Here is a 14196-nt window from a genome sequence, read left to right on the forward strand (position 1 = left end):
GGCCACAGTGTGAACATCAAACACTTAAGCTTTTAAACGTGTACATAGCTTATTGATCATTCAACTTTACTCAAATAATTTAAATTGTCAATAATTTAATAAATATATTTGTTTTGTTCTATCAGAATTTATTTTATTTTCAACTCTCATAAAAGATAATGTAAAATAAAAAAAAATTCAAATCTCAAAATTATAACACAAGATTCGTATTCAATTAAACAACAACAATCATTAAGGCCTAATTTGAATATATCATTTTAGTGATAGACAAAATTTCATAGCTAAACAATAAAAATTTCATACTAATCTCATTTAGCTACAAATTAGCGATGGATTATAAGAAATTCAATTAGCTAAGAGCGTTATAACTGTTACATTCCGTATTTTTGCATTTTGGATTATTCGTACGCTAACGATTATAAATTCAAGGACTTTTAATTTTGAATTTTAAAAGGACATGATTTGTTGTAGATGCCAAGTTATATGAATAATTTATGTGTAGTAAAATACATCTCAAGAAGGACCCTTAAGCCAAATCAAAATAGAAGCCATCAAATATGTTTTTCTTAAAGTTACGTTTCGGGTAAGCTGACTTCGGGAGGCCATAACCTCTTTATAATTTGAGAATTTGGGAAAACTCTCAACATGAAAGTTGTAGATAATTGAAATATCTTTCCAACCATAGGTCGTGGGACGAAATGTGATATCGGAGTAATAAGATATAGACGTTTTAAGTCTGACAGGCCAAACTAAATAGTGAATTCGGCCCAACCCAATTTTAATTCGGGTCAGGCCCAATACCCACGAAATTAATCAAAATTCTATGTCTTCCTTCATAGTTTAGACCAAGAAATATCTGGAAATTTCCAGAGAGAGTAAGATAAGGGAAAGCTAGAGAGAAACACCAACATCCACCACAATTAAAGCCCCGAATCTCAAAGCTCTTGAAGAGAAAATTGTTGTACGTCGCGTTGGCTTCAATTTGAGCTAGAAATCAGCCAATAAGGAGAAGATTTTATGTGGTGCTGCAAATTTAAGGTAATATTAAAGTCTCCTTTTCATTGTTAATAAGTTTAGTTAGAGTTTTAACGGATTAGAACGGAGAAAATAGTGTTATAAACTAGTTTGGTGATTTGTTGAGAGTTATGGGTTAAAGGGTTGATTTAGGTAGATTAAATAGATGGAATTATCTTAGTGATGATGTATAATAATGTTTGATATTGTTTTGATGTTGTTGATGAGTTGTTGTTCTTGAATTTGGAGGAAAAAGGTGTATGAAGATTGTGAATGTTCAAACCCGTTTTTGGAATTGAGTAGCTGGTAGTAATTTTGGAATATCTCATTGTGTAGACCTTCGATTTTAGATATTAAACATGTTTTGGAAAGATAATACACGTACCTACAACTCTTATGTTTATGTCTTAGTCTATATCTGCTGTTATGATGTCGAAAACTGAGCATGAATCTTAAGACAAATTCTGTCCAGATTCTGGATTGAAAATTCCTTCATGTATAGCTGTTCGTATTTTGATGATATCTCTTTGTAGAAAATGAATTTTGAGTTGATTTCTTTTGCATTGGAAACTTAAGACATAGATCTAAATGTTTCATGAAGGTTATAAAGTCCAGTTTTGCCGTTTTCATTTTCAAATTTTAGATACAACGTGAGGTACTTGACTTTCCGAATTTACTGCTTTGGTAACATGAATAATAAATCTTATTTTGTGTCAATATTTTGGATTGTTGATGTTGGTTGATGATTATATGGCTGGTTTGAAAGTGGGAAAAGTGAGTGGTATAGGGGAGGTGCTGTCCAATTTTTTTTAGAAATAACCTACTAACGATAGACTACGTTTTATTCTTGTCCATAGCTTAATCATAGTGCTTAACGTTTTAATATAGGTTGAGACAATATTGGACAACATATACGTATAAACGCTAAAGGTATGTAAAGTTAACATCTTCTTCTTTTGGCATGATCCATATGAAACGAACGAATGACGTATGCTTAAATTCCAAAGAAACTCGTATTCGTAGATATACTCGGATGGCTACCGTTCTTGATTTTCAAAATTTATATTGTTATGTCTTGACTCATGTGTATGATTCCAGCCATCCTAGTTGGTATAACTCATGTTGTGGTATAATTCATATTTTAGTATAATCCATAATTGATGTGATTCATAATGACTATTGTCTTGGTTTTCAAATGATGGACTATTTTGCTTATTCTATTAAGTCTCCGATAATGATCAAATTTCGCAAGGTTGCTAATGATACCTTATTCGTGCATATTGTTATGGTATTATTCACCGAGTCCTACGATAGGCCGGGTATGTTATCATGTATGGATTCCACTACATTATTCACCGAGTCCCTTACTAGAGGGCCGGGTACGTGATATGATAATATGATATTATGATGATATGACGATATGATTATGGCACCGAGTCCCATAATGGGCCGGGTACGATATCAGTGTACACTACTCTATTCACCGAGTCCCTTGCTAGAGGGCCGGGTATGGTATATATATACATATGACGATATATTGATATAATTGTGACACCGAGTCCCATAACGGGCTAGGTACGATATATGATGATATGCATGTCTTCATTTTATAAGACACAGGTACAGTGATTTATTGATTATGATACTTAACTCCTGAATCTTTATTTCAGATGTGATCTCCTTTACGGTATTTTATGCTTTATATACTCAGTACATAGTTCGTACTGACCCCCTTTTGTTCGGGGGGCTGCATTTCATGCCTGCAGGTACAAATACTCATTTTGGAGAGCCGCCAACTTAGGATTCTACTCAACGAGTTTGAAGTGCTCCATTGTCTCGGAGCCCAAACTTTGGGTACTAATCCTTATAATGTATATATTTGTGTATTTAGGGGTACGACGGGGCCCTGTCCCGTCATATGCTATTGTTAATTCTCTTAGAGGTCTGTAGACATATGAGTGGGTTGTATATAGATGTTGTCCGGTGTACTAGTATGACTTATGTTTTTGGACGTTTACATTCAGAATGGAAGCCTTGTCGGCTTACATATTATGTTATCTTATTTTTGACAATTAAGACTCCCCAAGAAATAGCTGATTTTGGTATATATATAAGTGACCGTTTGAGATAACGTGCTACCCATATAAATTCTATATCGTGTTTAATTGTCGATTGATAATAGATAATATGTGTGTATACGAGTGTCCAATTCGGACACTAGTCACGGCCTACGGGGCTAGGTCGTGACAAAAAGTGGTATCAGAGCAGTTCATCCTCGGAGTGTCTACAGATCGTGTCTAGTAGAGTCTTGTTTATCGGTGTGTTGTGCACCACATCTATAAACAGGAGGCTACAGGACATTTAGGACGTTGCCTTTCTTTCATATCTAAGATCGTGCAATAGAGCCCAGCCATAGGACATGAAATTCTTTTTTTCTATCTTTTGATTTCAGCTGAAGAACGACATCGATAGAAGAAAACGATTGATGTTATTGGAAGCTACACAATATACGGGTAAGTAATGATGCGAAAGAGGTATGGTGGATAAGGTAAGCATATTGAAGTATGATTGAAATGTAAAGTTGAAAATTGAAAGAAAAAGTAGACATGAAAATGTAACAGGTGCAGTTCGAGTCGGACATAAGAGGTAAGTCCATCATTTTCATACTGTTATTGATATTGGGTGCCCTGTGTGGCTGCGATATGATATGAATATATATATGTTGAACCTGTGAGACATTATTGGTATTTCTACGTGCAGATTTTGGGATAGTAAAAAATACAGAGGAAACTCTGCCCAATTTTTTATTTTTTTTCAGAAAAAAAAAATAGAAAAAAAAAGAAAGTGGGACATAAGTTCATAATATATTTTGAAGGTTGATACCCATGAGGTAAATTTATTGTGTTGTAGTAAAGAGTTAAGAAATACCCCCATGTCATCATTAAGGGACACCATTCTTATTTGGGGAAATTTTATTTCGGAAAAAGCCTATTTAGAATTGATTTGAATGAACCAATATAACTTCCAATTGCATGTTTGCCTTAAAAGAAGCTTATGTTGAAGGAAAAAAAAACATCTCATAATTAAGTTTTACTTCCATTGAGAAGTACAAGGCACTCAACAATTAGTTTGTGAATTAAATAATTCATTCAAAATTTAAGAATAAGTCTAGAGGTAAACCAGGTGCATCAAGCACTAAGAGGTCCGGTGGTGCTCGTTGGATTCTAGCTTCCTTTTGGTGGTGGTTGAAGAATGCCTTATGATAACATTTTATTAGTCCTTAACCAATTAATTGGAGATGGAACTGGTGAATGGAAAACATAAACTTATGGAATATTCAGGATCATGTATTTCATGTGTTGTTCATGAAATGCTAGGATGATTCGAAAGGGGTTGTGATACTAAGGGATAATTTACAAAAAGGTTAAGTACGCTTACTCCACCGAGTATAATTGACCCTTAGTAAGAATCGTGAATAAGGTTAAAAAGTGTTACACTATGGGATTGAGTAAGAACAGAATATAATGTGAGTATAATGAGAATCGTTATGAAAATAAGTAAAGTCTAGCGGAAAAGTGACTAAAGGATATGATTTTGAGTAAGATTAAAAGTTAGTAATGGGTACACGATAATGGTGAAAGCGTATAAGGCATAAAGGAGTATTGTGTATATGTGACTTCACCTCGAAAAATAATGAGATCCTTAGATGATAGGAAATATAGATTTGCAAAAAAAACGAATGTATTGTGAGATTACTAGAGGAACATGTGATATCTATTGAGATAAAGATAGCGTTATAAGAAAGCTTGGAACACTGATCACTAGAATATAAGTGCTACCGAATAGAGAATTTGAAACGATTATAAACACTAGCTAATTACTGATTAGAATGAATGGAATATGGCTTTGAATGAATGGCTACATTAATTATATCATTTGAGTACCATTTATCAGACGAGATTTTGTACTATATATCGGGAATTCTCATCACCTTCTGATTGTGTTGAGGTTTCGTACATGGGTAATCTAAGTTATTGATGATATAAAGAAAGACAGAGATAATGTATTGGAAAAGAATCGCATGAATTTGAAAATTTGAAATGGGGACATAGAGTAGAATATAAATAGATAATGATATGGGTACACCCTAAAGGGGGGAAGTGGATGAGAAAAATATAACTGTAAGATGAAATTAACTGACACTGCAACACGTTAAGGTGAACACCTAAACTTCATATGAGATCCCATGCTGGAACAAGTTAGAAAAATTTGAAAGTCAGCAATAAATGGAAAAATAAAACCAAGATGATATTTGAGATGGTGCTCAGAATTATTGGTAAAGATCTTGGATAGTGTGACATCAAAAGATGGATGCTTATAAAAAGGACGAATACAACATGAGAATAGTAACAAGTAGCTCGAAGATATTATAAATGATAGCAAGGTTATACTGGATTAGAGGTTGAGATGTTGGCAACGTAATTATCGGCTAATAAGATTGGGATATACAAGTAGCAAAGGAGAGAAATCTCTCATATGGTAGAATATGAGAAAACTTAATAGTAAGTAAAGGAAGGAATGCAAGTATGACAAAATAGACAGCAAGTGAGTGTTAGTACAATAAGAAATTTATAGCAGAATAAGCCAAGAGAAGGAAAGACTATGATTAGAATTGAATACACGTTGTACAAATTCTACAAGATTGGTTATGCAGCCTATGAATATTGGTATGCTAAGGGTGATATCAAGTGATTACTTGATAAGTAGAATAAGAATTTAGTAACCACAATGCGATTGCAATATTCCGGATACATCAAAGAAAAGTATAAGATGGTTTGAGGAAAAAACTATAGAGATATAATTAGTATTGGGGGCAAAAGCCATAGGTGAGTCCTGATATCAACTGAAAGAGGTAAGAGAAAATATAGGGACTGCATAAAGACTAACGTGGAGACATTTAGGTATTTTCTGGGCTGATTTAAGCACCTACACATATTCGTATAAAGATTGCAATAGTATGTGTGGTAAGAGAAGTAAGAGAAAATTAGAGTAAAGGGGCAATAGAAAAGTTTGAGTCAAAAATAGAGAAATGACTTAAGATATTATGCCTAAAATATTGCCAGTTAGGGTAAAGGAAATTATGAAATGACTTAACCGAGACAATCAGAATAGGCGGGTTACTGGTTACTGGATGACGGTAAGGTTATAAGATGAAGGAACCTTAACACTAATTGATAACCAACCCAAAAGATCAAGATCAAGAGGTAAAAACAAATGATAGTTAAAGACCTTCAAGTCAAAGTCAGAAAGTTACACATGATGCCGAGGATTCCAGAATACGGATTGTCATAGTAGGGTAAAGAAAGAATATTGGAGTACCAAAATATTACCCTGGTGAAATTTCGATTTACTAGTAGAACTTGGAGTGCGTTATAATGAACTAAAGCGAGTCGACAAACGGAGGAGGTCTATGAACGGCATAATTAACTAAGAGAACACTTGAGAAAATATTGGGAAGCAATTAATATGAATTTTTTTTTACAGGCTTACCTAGCACTCCACAGAAGTATGATTCCATATGGGTGATTGTAGATAGGCTGACAAAATCAACCCACTTTCTTTCAGTTAGAACTACATATTCAATAGAGGACTATGCGAGGTTATTTATCAAAGAGATAGTAAGACTTCATGGGATTCCCATATCTATTATCTTAGACAGAGGGGCTTAATTTATAGCTAGCTTCTGGAGATCATTTCAGAAGGGATTGTGAACACAAATAAATCTTAGTACAACATTTCACCCTCAGACTAATGGGCAAGCTGAACGCATTATTCAGACGCTAGAAAATATGTTACGGGCCTGTATTATTGACTTTAGAGGTACTTGGGATGACCATTTTCCACTTATTGAGTTTGCCTATAATAACAACTACCATTCTAGCATTCAGATGGCACCGTATGAGGCTTTATATGACAGGAAGTGTAGGTCACCTATTGGCTGGTTTGATGTTGGTGAGGCTAAGTTAATCGGACCCGATATGATTCAACAAGCTGTTGATAAAGTGAAGCTTATTCGGGAAAGGTTATTAGCAGCCCAGAGTCGACAGAAATCATATGCAGACAATCGACGTCGACCCTTAGAGTTTCAGGTTAGTGATTGGGTGTTTTTGAAGGTGTCACCCATGGAGGGGGTAATGAGATTCGGTAAGAAAGGAAAGCTTAGCCCGTGCTACCTTGGCCCTTATCAGGTTACTCGTAGAATAGGCAAGGTTGCATATGAGTTGGACCTACCATCTGATTTGGAAGCAGTGCACCTTTTTTTTCATGTGTCGATGCTTCGCAAATGCATTGGTGATCCTTCTAAAGTATTCTCCATGGATGATATCCAGGTGACGGAGGAGCTTTCTTACGAGGAAAACCCTATAGCTATACTTGATCGCCAAGTCAGAAGGTTACGTACTAAGGATGTGGCTTCCGTCAAAGTATTATGGCGAAATAACAATAGAGAAGAGATGGCCTGGGAAGCCGAGGAAGAGATGAAGGATAAGTATCCTCACTTGTTTTCTACGCCTACAGGTAATCTAAACCTCTCGATTAATTATATTGATTGACATATGAAACTATTTGTTGTTGCAAAAAAAAGACTATTCCCCCAAATTTCTTATAAGACTTTATGAGGCGGGTTTAACATTCGAGGACGAATGTTCTAAAGGGGGGAAGAATGTTACATTCCGTATTTTTGCATTTTGGATTATTCGTACGCTAACGATTATAAATTCAAGGACTTTTAATTTTGAATTTTAAAAGGACATGATTTGTTGTAGATGCCAAGTTATATGAATAATTTATGTGTAGTAAAATACATCTCAAGAAGGACCCTTAAGCCAAATCAAAATAGAAGCCATCAAATATGTTTTTCTTAAAGTTACGTTTCGGGTAAGCTGACTTCGGGAGGCCATAACCTCTTTATAATTTGAGAATTTGGGAAAACTCTCAACATGAAAGTTGTAGATAATTGAAATATCTTTCCAACCATAGGTCGTGGGACGAAATGTGATATCGGAGTAATAAGATATAGACGTTTTAAGTCTGACAGGCCAAACTAAATAGTGAATTCGGCCCAACCCAATTTTAATTCGGGTCAGGCCCAATACCCACGAAATTAATCAAAATTCTATGTCTTCCTTCATAGTTTAGACCAAGAAATATCTGGAAATTTCCAGAGAGAGTAAGATAAGGGAAAGCTAGAGAGAAACACCAACATCCACCACAATTAAAGCCCCGAATCTCAAAGCTCTTGAAGAGAAAATTGTTGTACGTCGCGTTGGCTTCAATTTGAGCTAGAAATCAGCCAATAAGGAGAAGATTTTATGTGGTGCTGCAAATTTAAGGTAATATTAAAGTCTCCTTTTCATTGTTAATAAGTTTAGTTAGAGTTTTAACGGATTAGAACGGAGAAAATAGTGTTATAAACTAGTTTGGTGATTTGTTGAGAGTTATGGGTTAAAGGGTTGATTTAGGTAGATTAAATAGATGGAATTATCTTAGTGATGATGTATAATAATGTTTGATATTGTTTTGATGTTGTTGATGAGTTGTTGTTCTTGAATTTGGAGGAAAAAGGTGTATGAAGATTGTGAATGTTCAAACCCGTTTTTGGAATTGAGTAGCTGGTAGTAATTTTGGAATATCTCATTGTGTAGACCTTCGATTTTAGATATTAAACATGTTTTGGAAAGATAATACACGTACCTACAACTCTTATGTTTATGTCTTAGTCTATATCTGCTGTTATGATGTCGAAAACTGAGCATGAATCTTAAGACAAATTCTGTCCAGATTCTGGATTGAAAATTCCTTCATGTATAGCTGTTCGTATTTTGATGATATCTCTTTGTAGAAAATGAATTTTGAGTTGATTTCTTTTGCATTGGAAACTTAAGACATAGATCTAAATGTTTCATGAAGGTTATAAAGTCCAGTTTTGCCGTTTTCATTTTCAAATTTTAGATACAACGTGAGGTACTTGACTTTCCGAATTTACTGCTTTGGTAACATGAATAATAAATCTTATTTTGTGTCAATATTTTGGATTGTTGATGTTGGTTGATGATTATATGGCTGGTTTGAAAGTGGGAAAAGTGAGTGGTATAGGGGAGGTGCTGTCCAATTTTTTTTAGAAATAACCTACTAACGATAGACTACGTTTTATTCTTGTCCATAGCTTAATCATAGTGCTTAACGTTTTAATATAGGTTGAGACAATATTGGACAACATATACGTATAAACGCTAAAGGTATGTAAAGTTAACATCTTCTTCTTTTGGCATGATCCATATGAAACGAACGAATGACGTATGCTTAAATTCCAAAGAAACTCGTATTCGTAGATATACTCGGATGGCTACCGTTCTTGATTTTCAAAATTTATATTGTTATGTCTTGACTCATGTGTATGATTCCAGCCATCCTAGTTGGTATAACTCATGTTGTGGTATAATTCATATTTTAGTATAATCCATAATTGATGTGATTCATAATGACTATTGTCTTGGTTTTCAAATGATGGACTATTTTGCTTATTCTATTAAGTCTCCGATAATGATCAAATTTCGCAAGGTTGCTAATGATACCTTATTCGTGCATATTGTTATGGTATTATTCACCGAGTCCTACGATAGGCCGGGTATGTTATCATGTATGGATTCCACTACATTATTCACCGAGTCCCTTACTAGAGGGCCGGGTACGTGATATGATAATATGATATTATGATGATATGACGATATGATTATGGCACCGAGTCCCATAATGGGCCGGGTACGATATCAGTGTACACTACTCTATTCACCGAGTCCCTTGCTAGAGGGCCGGGTATGGTATATATATACATATGACGATATATTGATATAATTGTGACACCGAGTCCCATAACGGGCTAGGTACGATATATGATGATATGCATGTCTTCATTTTATAAGACACAGGTACAGTGATTTATTGATTATGATACTTAACTCCTGAATCTTTATTTCAGATGTGATCTCCTTTACGGTATTTTATGCTTTATATACTCAGTACATAGTTCGTACTGACCCCCTTTTGTTCGGGGGGCTGCATTTCATGCCTGCAGGTACAAATACTCATTTTGGAGAGCCGCCAACTTAGGATTCTACTCAACGAGTTTGAAGTGCTCCATTGTCTCGGAGCCCAAACTTTGGGTACTAATCCTTATAATGTATATATTTGTGTATTTAGGGGTACGACGGGGCCCTGTCCCGTCATATGCTATTGTTAATTCTCTTAGAGGTCTGTAGACATATGAGTGGGTTGTATATAGATGTTGTCCGGTGTACTAGTATGACTTATGTTTTTGGACGTTTACATTCAGAATGGAAGCCTTGTCGGCTTACATATTATGTTATCTTATTTTTGACAATTAAGACTCCCCAAGAAATAGCTGATTTTGGTATATATATAAGTGACCGTTTGAGATAACGTGCTACCCATATAAATTCTATATCGTGTTTAATTGTCGATTGATAATAGATAATATGTGTGTATACGAGTGTCCAATTCGGACACTAGTCACGGCCTACGGGGCTAGGTCGTGACATAACGACGGATTAACTAGAGATTGCCGATAAATTCCATAGCTAATTTCATGTTCTGTTATAGTGTGTATTATGCTTTTTGGCACACAAAATCAGATTCATAATCTAATATTCTAAATGTAACTGGTTCAAAATGTGGTTTTAAATATATGTATGCATTCTAAATTTCTTTTTACATACATTTTTAATTATTTTTTCCTGCCTGGTGTTCAATTAGGTCCGACTAAATCCGAATTGACAGACTACTACATGACTAAAACAAGGCCGACTCTGGCTATATATTATGTGTAATTTATATAAATAACAAAGTGTTAAGAGCTAGTTACATTATTTTCCTTATTCTTTTTCAAATTATAAAAATCTCTTAAAATTTGTGGCTTTTCGATACATCACTAGACTTCCGGATACATCAGCAAACATCCAAATACATAGGGGAGAGATGTATCCAAGAGGGGAGGAAAGTATCAGAGAGAACAAAGAGATGTATCAGAAAGTAGATAGGACATCCAGATATATAGGGACGGAATATATCTGAGAGGAAAGGAATGTATCAGAAGAGGGGGGATGTATCAGTGAGCGGGATAGAAATATATCAAGAAAAAACAATAATATATCCAAAAATAAAATAAAATGTGTATTTAGATAGTTTTTCTAGCTTTTCATATATTATCGAGGCATTTGACACATGCCACCACAAAGTCCAATTGACACATGCCACCACAAAGTCCAATTGACACATGCCATCAATATTCCTTTTCAACTTATTATATACTTTTGTGTGAATTATAGTATACTACTAATATTCACATTTGATGTGATCATGAGTCATCTTATGGTTAGAGTTTATTTGATTTTTTTTCGATAAAAAAGTATATTATTTTTATGTATAATTAAATTATTATTTTTTATGTATATATTAAATGTCTTAACCTCTTTGATTAGTTTGCGTGTCTATTCCTTTATAGTTTGAATCCACTTAATGAAAATTTTGATTTCGTCAATGAATATGACACTATTTGACAAAATATTATCATGAACAATAGTTTTATATTTGGTGATACGAATATCCCTTGAATTAAACTTTTATTTTACGATTTACGACTTTTGGACTAATTTGATGGTCCAATCCATGCCATATTTTAGTAAAATTAATTAAAAATAGTTATTATTTGCGTGTTAACGTAATAACGTAAAATCGTGGCACAACAATTTAATTTCTTACAATAATATATTAAATTCTGTCTCAACTTAAAATTTGAGTCTATTTTTGTCGTTCCGTAAAGAGAAAAGTGTATACCTTACATCTAATAATAGTGTTTGATTAAGCAAAGACAGATTTATAATTTAAATTCATCAAGTTTTATTTTCAAGATTCTTAATATTCAAATAGTTATAGTGTTGGAATTATAGATTTAGATATTATATTTATTGAATTTTTTTTATTTGTAGACTCATGTAGGCGAAAAGTTGCATCACCCACTAAATTTAGCCGTTCTGGTTGACTGGTCCAGTAGACAGACCTCATAGATTTAATTTTTCCTTTGAACTATGTCATTTATCGAGCCTTTAGCTACGCTATCATCAAGTCAAAAACCGCACAAACCATAAACGTGTGTTATATACATAAACATGTCTTTACCAATTGACTGTTGTTGATAATATTAATAATAATATAAGAGTAATAGTTTTCTATTTTATTGTAGGTATTGTCATTTTTTTATTTTTCCAGTATATTTGTTATTTGTTTAAAGAAAATTGCCACCTCCTTTTTTTTTTTTGAAAATTTATCAAAACACAATCTTTCTAACTCGCTGCGATAAGAATAAGGTCTATACACTTTATATACCGTCCCTCAAATTTAAAGGTGCAAATGTTGTAGCGTTTCCGCTAGAATGTCTTTGGCCCCAGACGAGTTTTGGCCTGTACCATTACTATTACAAAATTAACTTTCCTAACAAAAGTAGTTCCCTTACTGTCTACGTCGAGCAACTCTATGGCATACATTGATGGAACTTCCACGAAAATAGCTTCATCCACGAATAGTGTCTGCGCTCTTTCCTTTGCTAGACTGTTTTCCTCTCTAAATGTGTGCCTGATGGTTGTTACTCCTGCACTCAGAGATTAGGTTGTTAAAACGAACATGATTATTCATTATCATTGAGTTTGGCTTGGGATGAATCAGAGCAGATGTGAATAGGAACTAGGTTTTCGTCCACTGCCAGCTGAAAGCCATATCTAATGGCAAGAAGTTCAGCTTGGATTGGTGAAGTTTTCTCGTACCATATATAACCGACTTCTGTTGTCAAGTCGTGGAGGTTTTGCTCGTAACATGTTCCGAAAGAGTTTTCTTTCCTATCTTTTTGGTTAGCATGCCCAATGGTGGACCTAGCCATTAATAAAGGGTTTACGTGCATCCGTTAATCTCGAAAAATCTTTGATATACATATGTGTATATACCTTGAAGAACTATCACACCGATTAAAAGGATCCTTTAAACATATTTATTAGATTGGGGTAGCTGGTTATTGTGCCCCTTTGTCTCTTTATCCGATTGCGTGCCTTTAGTTCGAACCTCATACAGTTCAAACTTGAAATCTATAAGTAAGAATATAATGTACTCTATTATAATACCGCTTTAAGACAAGAAAACGTCGATACCAGCTAGCCCATGTGTGAAACATGGGCCGTCTGCTGACCCAATAACTTATTTTGGGCCAATGGTGGGCTTTCTTTTGCTGGACAGTTTCGGCCAGTTTTGGGCTGGTCCAACTGCTAGGAGTGATGTGGCACTACTTAACAAATTATTACATGTTATAAGCTAATTAGTTTACAGCAAATATAATCATGTTTTATTTACATAAAATATAGTCAAAAATCATAAAAAATATACAATGACTATATAATATAGTTTGTAAAATTCATAAAAAATATACACTGACTATACAATATAGATTGTTTATACGCGAGCTATACACTGAATATACATTATGATACATTGAGTATACATGAATATACATCGAATATATATGATTATGCACCGAATGACCTTTTTTTGATAATTAAAATGATCGAATGACCATCTACTGTAATTATAAATAAATCATGTATAAATCAAAGAGGAATTTACGGAATTCAATATAGTTGGGAGTTATTTATCAGGCGTAGCTACTGTTTTAATAATTACAATTCATAGTTAGAATTACGTTGGCTATAACCTGTATCTACTATACTTGTTCACACATAATGATTGTATGACTTGTATTTATTCTCTTTAATTTCATTTATATTTATTCATAGTTATTGTTCAATTATCATCAATTTTAATAGGTTAAATGCAATCACTTAATTTCATTGTACTAATGCATATATTCACAATATGTTGTATGCGCTCGCTCAACAAATTGTATTCTCTATCTCATACAACAAAATATAATAAAATTATTATTCTTATTATTAATTTTTTTTAAAAACGTGTCAAATCATTACTGTATAAGTAAAAATAGCCGAGGGAGTAATTTAGTTTTTTTCATTTTCTTATCCACATCATTTTTTTGAGATGTGAGAGAAA

General features: G+C 33.8%; 2 long non-coding RNA genes across 2 annotated transcripts; both read left to right on the forward strand.

Moving 5' to 3' along the window:
- Positions 1–485: 485 nt before the first annotated feature.
- Positions 486–3180, forward strand: LOC129876938 (uncharacterized). Its single transcript, XR_008763439.1, has 3 exons — positions 486–1038; positions 1903–1944; positions 2781–3180. It is a non-coding gene; the product is annotated as an uncharacterized LOC129876938 (long non-coding RNA).
- Positions 3181–7517: 4337 nt separating this feature from the next.
- LOC129876974 (uncharacterized) lies at positions 7518–10502 on the forward strand. Its single transcript, XR_008763445.1, has 3 exons — positions 7518–8405; positions 9270–9311; positions 10148–10502. It is a non-coding gene; the product is annotated as an uncharacterized LOC129876974 (long non-coding RNA).
- Positions 10503–14196: the final 3694 nt, after the last annotated feature.

This window comes from Solanum dulcamara, chromosome 12 (assembly GCF_947179165.1).
Source record: "Solanum dulcamara chromosome 12, daSolDulc1.2, whole genome shotgun sequence".
Lineage (NCBI taxonomy): Eukaryota > Viridiplantae > Streptophyta > Magnoliopsida > Solanales > Solanaceae > Solanum > Solanum dulcamara.